Source organism: Manis pentadactyla, chromosome 4, assembly GCF_030020395.1.
Source record: "Manis pentadactyla isolate mManPen7 chromosome 4, mManPen7.hap1, whole genome shotgun sequence".
Lineage (NCBI taxonomy): Eukaryota > Metazoa > Chordata > Mammalia > Pholidota > Manidae > Manis > Manis pentadactyla.
Genome location: NC_080022.1, coordinates 30,683,794 through 30,700,112, shown reverse-complemented (window position 1 = coordinate 30,700,112; position 16,319 = coordinate 30,683,794). Strand labels below are relative to the sequence as shown.

The following is a 16,319-nucleotide window of genomic DNA, read 5'->3' as shown; positions in this document are numbered from 1 at the left end:
TTCCCACCCAGGTTAAGTGCTTGCTTTTGTAAACATTGCCTAAATAAATGCTTTAAGTACTGAAGTAGCTTCTTTGAGGTAAAACCACAGTGGACTATTAAGGGTAGTATGTCCAGGTGATAATATTGTGCTGGAGCCTGGTAGAGAATGACTTAACTTCTGTAGTCATGTACTATCTTAAGGTTCTGCCTGGCTTTTGCCTTCCCCTCTTTGAGAAATGAGTGGGAAGTCAGAACTGCCCTTTGAGGGATTACTTGCTTAGGGACTCCTGCTGCGTTCTGCTATGGATTTCTGAATGGCAGGTGTAACAAAAGTGAGAAACAATAATTGTGTTAATTTTCTGAGTTTTCCAAAGCTGAGTTCCACAAATTACAGGAACATAAATATTCTCAGTCAGCAGTTAGAGTCTAAATTCAAGGAGGGACAGGTAATACAATCCCTGCTTTCCAGGATGGAAAAACTGAGGTACAGAAAGATTAAAGAGCAGACTAGAGATCACACTGCAATACACTTGTACATCTAGGAATTGGATCTGGGTCTTCTAACTCATGTGTAGTGTCTGATATATTACAGGAAGATGATACTGAAGGTTTCTTTTCAGTCTTAGTCTTTTTCTTGGTATGTAAATTCAAGGTACAATGCATCGCCTTCAGGGACTGGATGAAACATTGTACTGCAACTGGATGAAACATTGTACTGAGAAACTTGAAGGCACTTGCCAAAAGATGTACAATGACTGCTTGGAAATACAGACTACCAACTATGTGTCAAGAGAAAAATAAACAAAGTGCTCTATTTGCATTTATAGGGAGGAAGTATCTCTAATGCTTTAGTTCTTCAAGTCCTGTGGTGAAGCAGTAGTCATACATCGGAGCATAGTTCCCTTTGTGTTTATCTAAAACTACAAGAGGAGAAGCAAATAATTTTTGGCAGTCTGACTAGTAAGCAGGCCATGTGTCATCTAAGATTTGGAGTTCTGCATTCTTTTTGTTTGCTTTGGGGTATAATTTAGGAGCAGTCTTTCTTAGCAAAGGACTGTTTGATAGTGCTCAAGGGAGATCTGGGATGCAGGGGGGAGGGATATGAAAGGAGAGATGGGATAGTGGATCACAGTGGCTTTACTAGGACATGAAACAAGTCATGAAAACCTGATAACCAGGAGAGATGGGGGCTACCTGGAGGCTGTTTGCCACAACTGACCAAGGCCATCTTTTAAAAAGACTAAGCCTAACAAGAGGGTGAGATGGAATCTCAAGTTTTCTTATCTAAAAATCTATGCATGAGTTTTTAGGTCCCTCACCTCCATTGTGAGTTTAGTTTTCCTTTGGCTACATTATTAAGCTGGGGCGGGTTGCACATGTATATTCACTTTTTTGCAGCTATGGAAGAACTTAGGAGTCATGTGTCCTATGTTATATAAGGAAAGAGAAATAGCTACTGGCCGAATGGGAAACCTTAGGAGACCGCAGATGGGGCTGGCAGATTCAGGTCTGTGAGGCTCAGGTGCTGCCCTGCTGCTTCGGGACATGGTGCAGGGTGTTGAAACAGCTCCACTTCAAAAAGGAATATATGTTTGAGGGGTAAAAGTTATTTGGGTTTTATTCAAAATCCAGAGGAATTCACCTTGGCGCTCTGCATGTACTTTAGTATGGCTTACCTGAATTGGTTTTGGTTTCTTGTGTAGTTTATTGAATTATTCGATAAGTTTGAATCCGATCAGTGGCCTGCTTGTCTCTTTGCTCACCTTTGGGGCCCTGCTTCTGAGCTGGAGCTTTACTACTGCTTCTCCCTCATTGTGGCATCCAGAGTTCAAGCTCTTAACTACTGCACCATGAATAACAATAATAATGAAAATAATAGTTAATAATAACAAATATCTGGCACTGTTCTACAGGTTTGACATATATTATCTCATTGAATATCCTCAGCACAAGCATATAAAGTAGGCACTAGGCACCACTAATTACCTCACTCCCACCAAAAAATACTTTCTTGAATCCTCATCTCTGTGCTGTTCAGTTTTTTCCTCCACCTCCTCCTATTTATTTAACCATTCATCCTTTATCCTATCTTTTAGCTTTTTATCACTTTACATTTTATCAGACAGAGGAGGAAGAATATTCCCATCAAAAGAACATAAGAAAAGTAAAGAAAGTAAAAATTCATGGTATGTTTTCAAGGAATGACCAGTAACTATCTGGCTTGGAGGTTACTTGAGGGACAGTAGTGGGAGGTGAAACTGAAAATACAGACCCTGGGAATGAATTGTAGATGCCTTTGAGAGAGGCATGCCATGAAGTTTGGGGTTTTAAACATGGATAGTGATAGTAAATATATTTCATAAGGTAACTGATGGCTGGGTGGAGACTGGGTTAGAGAAGAGATTAAGGGTTTAGGATTCTGTTATATTTTAGCCTGTGTGAGGGATGGAGTTGGGCTGTGACTGGGGAGAAGAAAGAGGTAATGCTTTTGGCATTTTGGAAACAGGACCAATAGGGTTTTGGTTATTGAATGGGAAGCATTGTGAGGTGATGGAAAAGTCTTTTTGTGTTTGGAAAAAAGGAGACATGCTTATTGAACAAGCCCAAATAACAAAAAAAAGTACCAAGGAAATACCACCAGTCTTAACCTCCGGAGATAAACAGTTTTAACATTTTGGTACACATCCTTCCAGCCCTTGGTAATCACCATTCTACTTTCTATGTCAGTGATTTTGACTACTCTCAAGTACCTCATGTAAGTGGAATCATACAGTATTTGTCTTTTTTGTGACTGGTTTATTTCATTTAGCATAATGTCCTCAAGGTTCCTGCTTGTGTATGTGTTTTTACGTAAATTGATTCATACATTTCTTGCTGTTCTGTATCCTGCTTTTTTTTCCTTAATATATTATGGATATCTTCATGTGTTAATGTATATAGCTTAGATCAGTGGTCTCAGTCTGGGGTGATTTTGCCATTTGGCAACATACAGAGACGTTTTTGTTCTAACAACTTGGGAGGTGGGTTCTTTGGTAGAGGCCAGGAATTCTGCTAAACATGGTACTTTTGCATAACACAGCCCCTTCCAACAAAGAATTATCTGGTCCAAAGTATCAATATGTTGTACTGAGGTTGAGAAACCCTGTTTTGTATTATTATTTTAAAAATTTTGATTTACACAAGAGTTCAAAGATAGTACAGAGGTATACCTATATACCCTTCACACAGTTCTTAAATTAATGTCTTTCATCATCATGGTATATTTATCAAAACTAAGAAATAGACTTACGTGCAGTACTGTTAGCTAAACAAGAGGCATTATTTGGATTTCACCAGTTTTAATACTAATGTCCCTTTTCTTCAGAATCCATTTTCTAGGATACCAGTTGCATTTAGTCATTATGTTGTCTTAGTCTCCTCCTATCTGTGACAGTTTCTCAGTCTCCCCTTATGTTTCATGACTTTGATACTTTTGAATGGTACTGGTCTGGTATTTGGTAGAGTGTCTCAGTTTGGGTTGGTGGTTTCTCACAAGTAGACTGGCACTATGGCTTCTGCAAAGGCATACAACTAAGGTGAAGTACCCTTCTTTACCCTATTAAGGTAAATACCAACATGAGTTATTTCTAATGACGTTAACCATAATTACTTGATTTAGTTTGTGTCTGCCTGATTCTTCAACTGAAAAGTCAAATTTTTTCCCTTTCTTCACTAGAAATGTGTTGCAAAGTCCAGCCATATTGAAGGGGAGGGTTTTTGAGCTCCACCTCCTGGAGGAAGGACTATCAAATAATTTGTGGACATAAAAACACAACACTGTGATTAATAAGTATTTTAGGGGAGACACTCTGAGGTGATACAGATATTCTGTGATACTTTCAGGAGAAACAGGATCTTTCCTGCTGAAATTACTGTGCATTCCTTCATTTTACTTATTGAAATTCTTATGGATAGATCTGTCCTTTCTCCCCTATTTATTTACAGCATTTACTTACATCAGTATGGGTATTTATTTTATTCTTTGGGTTATAACCTAATACTAACTTAGTTGCTCAAATTATTCCCTCTTGAGAATAATTAGGTTATTGCTCTTTTACACTTACTCTTATGTCCTTTGGCATGTCCCTATGTTTGCTTAGCACTTCCTTACTTTCTTTTAATACAAGATACTCCCAACTTATATTTGTCCTGCCCCAGTCATAGGATCAGCCATTTCTCCAAGGAGCCCTGGTTTCTTTTATCAGTGAATGGTATTTAGAAACCAAAATCTGGGTGCTAGTTGTGCTTGTTGCTACTGAGGTACCATTGCTTCTAGTTCCTTCAGTGAGAAGAATTAGGAAGCATGTATGTGTACACTAATCCATGTATACACAAGTACCTGTATTTCTATCTGTATTATATATTAAAATATATATTAAAATTAACATGAATTTATAATTATGTCTTTTGATTCTACTCTGGCACCAAAGGGCTCATTCTAGTTGTTCCCCCTTGCTTGTTACTTTTTTCTCTGAGAGTAAGAAATCTGGCTCAAATACAGTGTATTACAGTGAATTCAGTATTTCTGTGAGAAATAAATTACCAACTAGGGTATAATCTTTGTGTACAGTTCTTTTTGCTCATTTTAGTCTTAAAGTATCTGGTCATAACATTGTTTTACAAGGTTAATTAGGTCAGCTCTTTTTTTTCCCCACCCCTTTCAGTGAGATTACGCCATACATTTTTAATACAGTTAGATTCATTTGTTGCAGTCTGCATTCTATCCTGGATTCCCCAGACATTCTGGTTATTTAAAAAAATATTTTGCATACAGTGAAGTACATTCTTTGTTGGTACAGTTCTGTGAGTTTTGACAAATGCAGAGAGTCAGGTATCCACCATCCCAATACCATGCTGAACCATTTGGTCACTCTAAAAATTGTCTTTAAAATTGTCACTCTAAAAAGTGGCCTCTTTGTACTCAATTCTTCTGCCCACCCCAACTTGCAGCAACCACAGATCTGTTTTCCATCCCTAGGTTTTGCCTTTTCCAGAGTATCGTATACATGGCGTCATACAATACGCAGCCTTTGGGGTCTGACTCTTTTTACTTAGCAAAATACATTTAAAATTCTTCCATGTTGTTACATAAGCCCATTACTAATTATTTTTGAGTATTATTTCATTGTATGGATGTACCATAATATGTCCATTCACCTATGATATGACATCTGGGTTTCCACTTTTTGGCAATTATAAAGAAAGTGATGATAAACATTTGTGTACAGTGCGGTTTAACTTTATAGGACTGATTTAATTAAAAAAAATTTTTTTTGGTATTATTAATCTACAATTACATGAAGAACATTATGTTTACTAGGCTCCCCCCCTTCTCCAAGTCCCCCCCACAAACCCCATTACAGTCACTGTCCATCAGCGTAGTAAGATGCTGCAGAATCCCCACTCGTCTTCTCTGTGTTGTACAGCCCTCCCTGTGCCCCCCAATCACTACACATGCTAATTGTAGTGCCCCCATTCATTTTCCCCACCCTTATCCCTCCCTTCCCACCCATCCTCCTCATTTCCTTTCCCTTTGGTAACTGTTAGTCTATTCTTGAGTTCTGTGAGTCTGCTGCTGTTTTGTTCCTTCAGTTTTCCTTTGTTCTTATACTCCACATATGAGTGAAGTCATTTGGTATTTGTCTTTCTCCGCTTGGCTTATTTCACTGAGCATAATACCCTCTAGCTCCATCCATGTTGTTGCAAATGGTAGGATTTGTCTTCTTATGGCTGAATAATATTCCATTGTATATATGTACCACATCTTCTTTATCCATTCATCTACTGATGGACACTTAGGTTGCTTCCATATCTTGGCTATTGTAAATAGTGCTGCGATAAACATAGGGGTGCATGTGTCTTTTTGAAACTGGCTGCTGCATTCTTAGGGTAAATTCCTAGGAGTGGAATTCCTGGGTCAAATGGTATTTCTATTTTGAGCATTTTGAGGAATCTCCATATTGCTTTCCACAATGGTTCAACTAATTTACATTCCCACCAGCAGTGTAGGAGGGTTCCCCTTTCTCCGCAACCTCGCCAACATTTATTGTTTGTCTTTTGGATGGTGGCGATCCTTACTGGTGTGAGGTGATACCTCATTGTGGTTTTAATTTGCATTTCTCTGATGATTAGTGATGTGGAGCATCTTTTCATGTGTCTGTTGGCCATCTGAATTTCTTCTTTAGAGAACTGTCTGTTCAGTTCCTCTGCCCATTTTTTAATTGGATTACATGCTTTTTGTTTGTTGAAGTGCGTGAGCTCTCTATATATTTTGGATGTCAGCCCTTTATTGGATATGTCATTTATGAATATATTCTCCCATACTGTAGGATACCTTTTTGTTCTGTTGATGGTGTCCTTTCCTGTACAGAAGCTTTTCAGCTTAATATAGTCCCACTTGTTCAGTTTTGCTTTTGTTTCCCCTGCCCCAGGGAGATATGTTCATGAAGAAGTCACTCATGTTTATGTCCATGAGATTTTTGCCTATGTGTTTTTCTAAGAGTTTTATGGTTTCATGACATACATTCAGGGCTTTGATCCATTTCGAATTTATTTTTGTGTATGGGGTTAGACGGTGATCCAGTTTCATTCTCTTACTTGTAGCTGTCCAGTTCTTGCCAGCACCATCTGTTGAAGAGACTGTCATTTCCCCATTGTATGTCCATGGCTCCTTTATCGAATATTAATTGACCATATATGTTTGGAGTCTCTGTTCTGTTCCACTGGTCTGTGGCTCTGTTCTTGTGCCAGTACCAAATTGTCTTGATTACTCTGGCTTTGTAGTAGAGCTTGAAGTTGGGGAGCGAGATCCCCCCCACTTTATTCTTCCTTCTCAGGTTTGCTTTGGCTATTCGGGGTCTTTGGTGGTTCCATATGAATTTTTGAACTATTTGTTCCAGTTCGTTGAAGAATGCTGTTGGTAATTTGATAGGGATTGCATTAAATCTGTATATTGCTTTGGGCAGGATGGCCATTTTGATTATATTAATTCTTCCTAGCCAGGAGCATGGGATGAGTTTCTATTTGTTAGTGTCCTCTTTAATTTCTCTTAAAAGTGTCTTATAGTTTTCAGGGTATAGGTCTTTCACTTCCTTGGTTAGGTTTATTCCTAGGTATTTTATTCTTTTTGATGCAATTGTGAATGGAATTGTTTTCCTGATTTCTCTTTCCATTAGTTCATTGTTAGTGTATAGGAAAGCCACAGATTTCTGTGTGTTAATTTTGTATCCTGCAACTTTGCTGAATTCTGATATTAGTTATAGTAGTTTTGGAGTGGAGTCTTTGGGGTTTTTTATGTACAATATCATGTCATCTGCAAATAGTGACAGTTTAACTTCTTCTTTACCAATCTGGAGTCCTTGTATTTCTGTGTTTTGTCTAATTGCTGTGGCCACGACCTCCAGTACTATGTTGAATAACAGTAGGGAGAGTGGGCATCCCTGTCTTGTTCCCAATCTCAGATGAAAAGCTTTGAGCTTCTCGCTGTTCAGTATGATGTTGGCTGTGGGTTTATCATATATGGCCTTTATTATGTTGACGTACTTGCCCTCTATACCCATTGTGTTGAGAGTTTTTATCATGAATGAAGGTTGAATTTTGTCGAATGCCTTTTCAGCATCTATGGAGATGATCATGTGGTTTTTGTCCTTTTTGTTTATATGGTGGATGGTGTTGATGGATTTTCGAATGTTGTGCCATCCTTGCATCCCTGGGATGAATCCCACTTAGTCATGGTGTATGATCTTTTTGATGTATTTTTGAATTCGGTTTGCTAATATTTTGTTGAGTATTTTTGCATCTACGTTCATCAGGGATATTGGACTGATTTAATTTTATAGGAAACTCCTTTTTTCCAAAATGGCTGTACCATTTTGCATTCCTACCAGCAGTGAATGAGAATATCTGTTCCTTTCCAGGTTTTGGGTCTTTTTTGTTTGTTTTTTAAATTAATTCTAATAGGTGTGTACTGGTATCTCATGGTGGTTAATTTACATTTTCCTAAGGGCTAATGATGTAGAGCATCTTTTCATATGCATATTTGGCACCTGTGTATCTTCGGTGAACTTCTTCCAGATCTTTAGAGGTAGGAGTTGGGTTGGTGGTGGAGGGGTGTTGGAGGGTGAGTGTCTTACTGACTTTTAAGAATTCTTTATATATTCTGTGTACAAATTCGTTATTGTGTATGTTATTTACAAATTATTTCTCCTGCTTGGTGGCTTATTTTTTCATTTTCTTCATAGTGTCTTTCACAGAATAAAAGTTTTAAGTTTTCATAAAGTCAAACTTAATTTTTTTTTTTAATGGATTGTGCCTTTAGTGCCCTTTCTTAAAAAAGTTCATTGCCACAGCCAGGGTCATGCAGATTTTGTTTTTTATAAAGAACTTTTACTTAAAGAGAAAGTTTTATAACTTTGCGTTGTATATTTAGGTCTGTGACCTGTTTTGAGTGAATTTTTGTATAAGGTATGAGGTACATTTGGATGCTCAGTTATACCAACACTATTTTTGAAAAATTCCTTTCTCCATTGAAGTGCCTTTGTACTTTTGTCCAAAACCAATTGACTATATTTGTGTGGGTCTATTCTAGGGTCTATATTTTTCCATTGAGCTATTTTGCCAATATGGCATTGTTTTGATTACTGTAGCTTTATAAGTCTTGAAATTGGATAGTGTAAGCTCTTCTAACTTGGTACATTATTGTTTTTAATTTCTGTGTAGTATTCCATTTTATATGTGTATCTTAATTTACTTAACCAGAATTCTACAGAAGGACATTTAGAGGGTTCAGTTTTGCCAGAATAATGGTGTTGATGACCATCTTTACACATACGTCTTTTTGTGCTTGTGTGAGTCTCTCTTCAGGGTACCTTCCTAGAATGAAAGTGCTGGATGAGAGAGATTCACACATTCTTTCCTTGTTGTTCTTCCAATTTTCTAAGAGCTTTATTTAAGGATATACTTGTTTTATATTGTTTTTCCTTTTGATGTGAAATTCACTTAAGACTAACCATTCTAAATTGAACAATTTCCGTGGCATTTAGTACTTTTTATGCTGGGGGTTTTTATTTGCAGAGTCAAAGAATGAACTTAGCAAACACCCAAGGTAGGAGAGCCAGGGAGAGGCTTTTATTTAGAGATACAGTGAGAGGAAAGAGCGAGGGACAAGAGAGCCTGTAGTGGTGCGTTATCTAGGGGTTTTATAGGCAGTTGAGGATTTTGGGGAATGTGAAAAAAAGGCTTAGGGGTGTGGACTTGTTAAGTCATCCCTGAATATTTAGAATTAACTTAACACAAGGAACTTCTTGCTCTGATTTTTTCTGGAGATACTGGTGTCTTGGTCTAGGAGCAATCAAACAAGGCTGTCTGCCCAGCCCCCTAGGTGGGCTGAGGTATTGTTTGCTGAAGAGTAAGTTAAGAATCTTACTTCTTAACTTCCTGGGTATTAAAATGCAATCTTATCTTTAAGGTGGAATCCTTCCTGCCTTTTACTATGTTATTTATGCCTGCGCTTACTTGCCATTAATTGCCCAGACTGCAAATCACCTCATCAGGTCTGAAGGAGGAAAGACAGCCCATAGGCCTGGGTATTTTAGGATGCTAAAGTGAATCTTACACGTGATTACAAATGATTAGCATAATAAAAACATGTGCTGCTCTTCTTTATCTGGGGTATATTAACTGATCTCACTGAAGAATGGCTCTAAAGGCTGATGTTTAACACAGAGTTTTGGTAGGAGGGTTTCCTTGCATGTAGTTATATTGCTCTGACTGTAAATATGCTGCCTTGCTTTTTCCGGAAGCCCTTACCCTATTTTGTCTAAGCCCACAGTCCCTGTCTCACTTTCAGTGTTGTACAAGCACCACCTCTCTGGTTTCAAAACATTTCCATCACTCCAAAGGAAAACCTTGTACCCATTAAGCAGTTACTTCCCAATTCCCCTTCCCCTAGCCCTTGGCAACCACCAGTTTGCTTTCTGTCTCTATAGATTTTTACCTACTCTGGATAGTTCATATAGATGGTGTCATATAGCATATGACTTTTTATGTCTGGCTTCCTTCACTTACATTGTAGTGTGTGTTGGTACTTCATTCCTTTTTATTGTTGAATAATATTCTATTGTATGTACAGATCACAGTGTTTGTCCCATCTGTTGATGAACATTAGCATCTTTAAGCTGTTGTGATAGTGCTGCTGTGAGCACATGTACATGTATTTGTTTGAATATCTGTTTTAATTTGTGTATGCTTAGGAGTAGAATTTCTGGGTCATATGGCAATTCTGTGTTTAACTTTTTGAGGAATTGTTTTACACTGGCTACATCATTTTACAATTCCACTAGCCATGTACCAATTTCTTCACATCTTCAACACTGTTATTCTATCCCCCTCCCCCAACCTTTTTGTCTTAAATTACAGCCATCCTAAGTGGATGTGAAAGTGGTATCTCACTGGTTTTGATTTACAGTTCCCAGTAGCTAATGATGTTGGACCTTTTTTCATGTGTTTGTTGACCATTGTATATCTTCGTTGGAGAAATATCTACTCAGGTCCTTTGCTCCTTTGTAAATTGAGTTGGTTGTCTTGTTCTTGAGTTGTACACACTACATTTTGATACATATTGGCATACTGCTTTCATGAAAGTTTGTGCTGGTGGTATATTTGTTTCCCTTCACCCTTGCAAATTCTGTATATTACCTGTTCATTGTTTTCTGCTTGGTAAACAAGAAATGGGTTTCATTTTAATTTAATTTTTTGGTTGTCTTTTCAAGAGTGCATTTGTTTTTCTTTTTTGAATTTTCTTTTGTTCATATTTGTTGTGTCCACTTAATATACATAATAATTTTCATTTTTGTGTTTGATTGGTGAGAGCTTTTTATGTATTGCAGGTTTTAACACTTTCTATAGTCTCATGTATTGAAAGTATTTTTTCAGTTGGTTATCTTCTGTGATTTTTTTTTAGCCACATAAAGGTTTTAAATTTGTATATTCTTGTACATATTTTAGAAGTACCAGTTTTAACATTCTTTTAGAAAGAGTTCAGGTATAAAGTTTATAATCCATTGAACTGTTGAAACTTAGAATTTGTATTTTTAAAAAGTCATTGAATTCTTTGGTATAAATAAGGATATACCCAGGGCCTCCTTGCCCTTGCTATGCCTGTTGCTCTTAGAGTTGCCTACATATTCGTGTAGGTAATTGCAGAGGAAATCTTTGGCTAGCTTCCCAGTTTCCTTTCTTCCTCCTCCCTCTCTTTCTCTCTCTGTTTACATCTTGCTGCATAGCACAATACTTGTAACAGTGCTTCTCACCCCAAACTCTACACTGAAATCACCTGGAGAATATTAGAAAATACTGATGTTCAGGCTTATAGTATTCAGTAAATATCTGTTGACTAGAATTAGGTGATTTGCCTAACTCTTAAGGTACCAGTATTCTCTCCTAATTTACAGTTGGTCTCTTTTTTTCTTGTTTTTTTTTTTTTTTAATTGACAAATGATTAGTTGATATACTCTAATTAGTCTTTAAGCTCTTCTTTTAGCTTGTTTTAGCCTGATAGGCAGTTTTATTTGTTGGGAAGACTGGGTTTTGGTCCCAGCTTTGCCACCACTTCACTGTATATACAACCTTGGCAAGTTACTGCCCCTCTGTGGGCTTTAAGTTCCTCTGGATATATTAAGGAGGGGAAATTGATTGGATTAGACCAGGCATCAGCAGACTTTCTGTTAAAGTCCAGATACAAAATATTTTAGGCTTTCTGGGCCATGCCAGTGTCTGTCACAATGTCTACAGCTCTTTTCAGCTCTGGTATTTTGTGGTTCTCTTCTTTCAAACCGTAACCATGGGTCTCACCTCAAAGAATAACAGAATCTTATTTTGCTACCACCAATTAAATATAGATAATACCAAGTACTTATATAGCACCTACCATCTGCCTGGCACTGTTCTGAACATTTTACATATGTTAACTCTAACTCTCAGAATAACCCAGGGAAGTGTGTAAGTGCTATTATTATCCCCATTTTACAGATGAGAAAATCTGAGGCAAAGAAAAATTAGATAAACAACCAGCCAAATGAAGGCTACAACTGGGTAGTAGAGTTGGAATTTGAACCTACGCATCTACTGCCTCTCCTTAACTCAGACATATACCTCTAAATAATGGAGCACATTAGCTATTATATTCTGTCTTAGGTATCTTAAGATAAAATATCACTGAAACCCTAAGAAGTGGACCAATCTTGAGGCTGTAAAAATGGCCACAGAATGGAACTTTATTATTGTTTATCTTCTCAATTCTCAAACGAGCCCTTTGTTTCTGTCTCAGTATTGTAGTCATATAGCATTGTCTCTGTGTCTTTTTCTAGCTTTCTATCACACTTTTGAAAACCTTGAAAGGGGTTTGGTAGATGGTAGCTGTCTTCTCCTCAGTTTTGGAAACTTAATTTTACCTGAGTAGAAATTCATTACTGCAGGCAAAAAAGCAGACCAGAATCAAATGGGGATAAAAATTCTACTGGTAAGAGGCAGAAGCAGCAGTTTGTGTTACAGGTAGAGCATCCAGGCTTTAAGTTCTGTCTTTACTACCAGACAGTGATATTGCCAGGGGAGCTTCTGAGCCTCAGTATTCTCGAGTATAAAATTTCAGGTGATTGGATTGGTTGGGTGATTTCTGAATTTCTTATATCCATGCTTTTCCAGGATTTGCAGGTGGACATCTAAGCAGCCACTGCACAGACTGCATTGCAAGTTTCTCATGTTTGTAAAGTATGTGCCAATTTTGCATTCTCTCTCCTAATCTGTATTTATTTAAATGTAAAAATGTTTCACATCTTTTTACCAAAGACTGATGCCCCTAAAGAATGTGTCACATACATATTATGTATGCACTTCTTATTTTGAGAAGCATGGCCTTCTATCATGATTAGAGACCCTTTTCTTTTAAGGGGGGAGGACCATAGGAAGAATAAAAGTCATGATTTGCACTGTAAATTCCAAACCACTCCTCTCACAAGACTGATTGAACAGGTCAGGTACAGGTTCTCCTGCTTTCTGAGCATCTTAATCTGACTGAGATATCCAGCATGTCTGCAGTTGAATTTCTGCCAAACAAAGCTAAAAGGAGTACTTGCTTGCCATGATGTTCCTGCAGCTAAATCATCCTTTCTAACCTAGTAAAGTGTAAATGTATTGAAAACTCATCCTTTTATTAAGAAAGAAAAGTTAGCCAAGAGACTGACCTTTTCCCTACTCTTCAGATATCTCTTCAGTTGAATAATAAAATTCAGATTCAAATGCCTTGAATCAAAAAGGGAAAACCAACTTTCTAGTGAGTGCCAACATCCTTTAAAAAAATTTATTTTGCCCCTTCACCCTCCTATGCCAAAACTTTTTTCTGAAGCTTGGACTATCAGAAGTAAAAGGATGTGAGATGTGAAGAATTTGAGATTGTAGGAGAGAAAGCTGACTTCCCAAAGTCACAAAGCTGATTGGTTACAGAACAGAGATTAGCAACATAGTGGGAAAATAACACTGTGAAGCCAGAAGACATGGATCCAAAGTTTGCCTCTGCCAGTAATTAGCTGTGTGACTTTGGGAAGGTTACCTAATTGTCTAAGTTCCTATTTTCTCATTAGGCAAATGAGGGCAACATAACTTCATGGCGTGTGAAATTTACCACAGGATCTAAGCACTCTGACCTCAGGCACAGAGTATTCATTACATATATTCCATATATTAGGCATGGTGCTGGGGCTAGAGACAAAATACACAAGTTTCTTCCTTTAGAACTTGTAGCCTAGTGGGGGAGAAAAGTCATGTACAATAAGTGCTGTGATAGAGGTAAAGGCAGGGTACTGTGGGAGCACAGAGGACAAGCACAGACACTGGGGACTGGGGAATGATCTCAAGGCAGGCTTCATCAGGAGGCGATGCTAAAGATAAGAGCCAATCTTCATTTTAGAAGGGTCACTGGCTGCAGTGCAGACATAAGTAATTGGAGGGATTGTACCAAAAATGTAGGAAGGTCAGTGAGGAAACAGTCTAGCTGAGAAATTATGAAGACTTCAGCTGATGAACTTGCAGGGGGAAATGTGATGGTGATAAAGGTAGAGGTAATTTTAGAAATTAGTGTGGACAGAAGTTGAGACAGATTGGAAACGTTGGGGGAGAGACAGACAGAAATACTAGGATCACTTCAGGGTTTCTGGTTTGATTATCTAGGTGGTTTACTCAAGTGTGGCTGGGGATATAAGCAGTTTCATTTTGGACCTGTCAGGTTTCAGGTGCTTGTTGGGATTGCTGTTGCTCCTGGTGGTGATGATGGTGACAGCTAGCTAGCTAATATATATTGACTGCTTCCTATAGGGCAGGCCCTAGTCCATATGCTTTGTATGTATTAATGATTTAATTCTCAGTAACCTTTGAGGTTATATTTAAGATTATCCTCACTTTATAAATAAGAAATCTGAGGCACAGAGAGGTTAAATAACTTGCTCAAGGTTGCATAGCTAGTAAGTGGTGGAGCCAGGATATAAATCCAGGCAAACTGGCTCCAGAGTCTGTACTGTTAACCACTTGACTATATCACGCCTCTCATTGATTGTGGAGATGTCCATTTGGCAGTTAAATATACAGGTCTGGCACCACGAGAGAGAACTAGATTGCAGATATGGATTTTAGGGTTATCAACACAAAAATGGTTGTAGAAGCCATGAGTGTCACCCAGAGACACTTTGTAGAATAGAAACAGGAGGTAGGTGTCATAAAGACTGCCATTTCTCAATATTGTTCCCATGACAGACATTGCTAATAGATCAGTGTGTCTGGCCTCAGTAAAGGAAACTGAGGGAGGGTGGTGAGATAAGAATAGCTGGAGAGATTGGTGCCATTGAAGCCCCAAAGGAGAATGATTTATGGAGAGCTCAGTAGAGTCAGATTGTTGCTTTTTCCACCAGGTGTTTTGAGAACTTAGGAGAAAAGTGTTGTATTTGGCAGTCAGGGAGTCTCAGGGTTCAGTTGGTGATCTCAGACAGTGCATATGGGGCAGCCAGCAGAGAAGGTGTATGGTGGTATTGATCCGTAATCTGAGATTAGTTTTCAAGGCAGGAGTAATCCATAGAGGCAAGAAAGTGATTGAAGGGCTTTGGAATCTAATTTGAATTGGGAAGGAAATGAAGTCAAAAGAGGGAAGATAACTTGGGAGCAAGGGGGAAGCTCTTTCTCTTGCTTGAAGACAGCTGTATTGGAGCATCAGCCAACCAGCATTCAGACAGAGAGCTCTGTGATCTGCTCAGTGCTCAGGATGCTGCTGATTGATTGTAGGGCTACCTCAGCTTTGGGATTGTTGACATAATTCTTCATTGTGGGGGTAGGGAGTTACCCTGTGCATCACAGGATGTCTCGCAGCATCCCTGGCCTCTCTACCCACTAGATGTCAGTAGCACCCCCACCCTTGAAGTTGTGACAGCCAGAAATGTTTCCAGACATTGCCAAATGTCCCCTAGTGGACAAATTCACTTCCGGTTGACAACCACAGCTCTATATTCTGGTTTTCCTCTAGATCTCTGTAGATTTCCCTCACTTTCATTAGCTCCCCACGGCACTTAAGCTCTGTGGGTTTGGAGAATTCAGGTTATTTCAGTCTTGTTGCCTCCCCAAATTTTTTTCAGTCTAGAAATAAACCCTCAATAGAGGTGAGACAAAGGGGCATATTTCCTTGTAGCGCCCAGTTAAATACCTAAAACATTAAATGTTTAATGGTTATGATATTTAAAGAAGATTGTACAAACTTTAATATCTCTCAGAAACTTTCATATCACTTTTCTTACAGTACAGTTGTATATGTCTGCTTCTTGCTAGCCTGGACTACTTGAGGACAGGAACCCTGTCTTAATCTTTGCCTAACATCTTGTACATAATAGACTCTCAATAAATGTTTGCTGAGATAAGAATTACAGGTTAAACCTGTAATTCTTCAGCATATTCCAGTTATCAGGCCTCACAAAAAGTCCAGAGTTCTTTTATTATTGTCAAAATCTGATTTCGCAGAGAAGCATTTTAGCCAGTCATTTCTATGTAGACAGGTCACAGGTGTCCTCTGGGAGAAGGGGAAATGGAATAGAGTGACATGATGCCTTTAAAAGATAACACAGATCCTTTAAACTCTTCTAGTACCAAGGGCTAAGTGTGCTATACAGTCACGCTGAAACTATAATTGAAGCTGGAAAACAGGTGAAATATAAGGCCATCAGCTACAAACCTGACCTGTTCTGGTAGAATGTTACCGTCTAGACAGGTAAT

At 38.3% G+C, this 16,319-nt stretch overlaps 1 protein-coding gene across 8 annotated transcripts in view; it reads left to right on the top strand.

Moving 5' to 3' along the window:
• Positions 1-16,319, top strand: part of TRIT1 (tRNA isopentenyltransferase 1) — a 69,319-nt gene that overhangs the window by 5,720 nt on the left and 47,280 nt on the right. The window contains exon 2 of one of the 8 annotated variants that reach the window (XM_057500054.1): positions 12,720-12,785. The exons of the other annotated variants lie outside the window; for them this stretch is intronic. The gene's annotated coding sequence lies outside the window, so the exon portion shown is untranslated. The remainder of the gene's footprint in view (positions 1-12,719; positions 12,786-16,319) is intronic. 8 annotated transcript variants of the gene reach the window in all.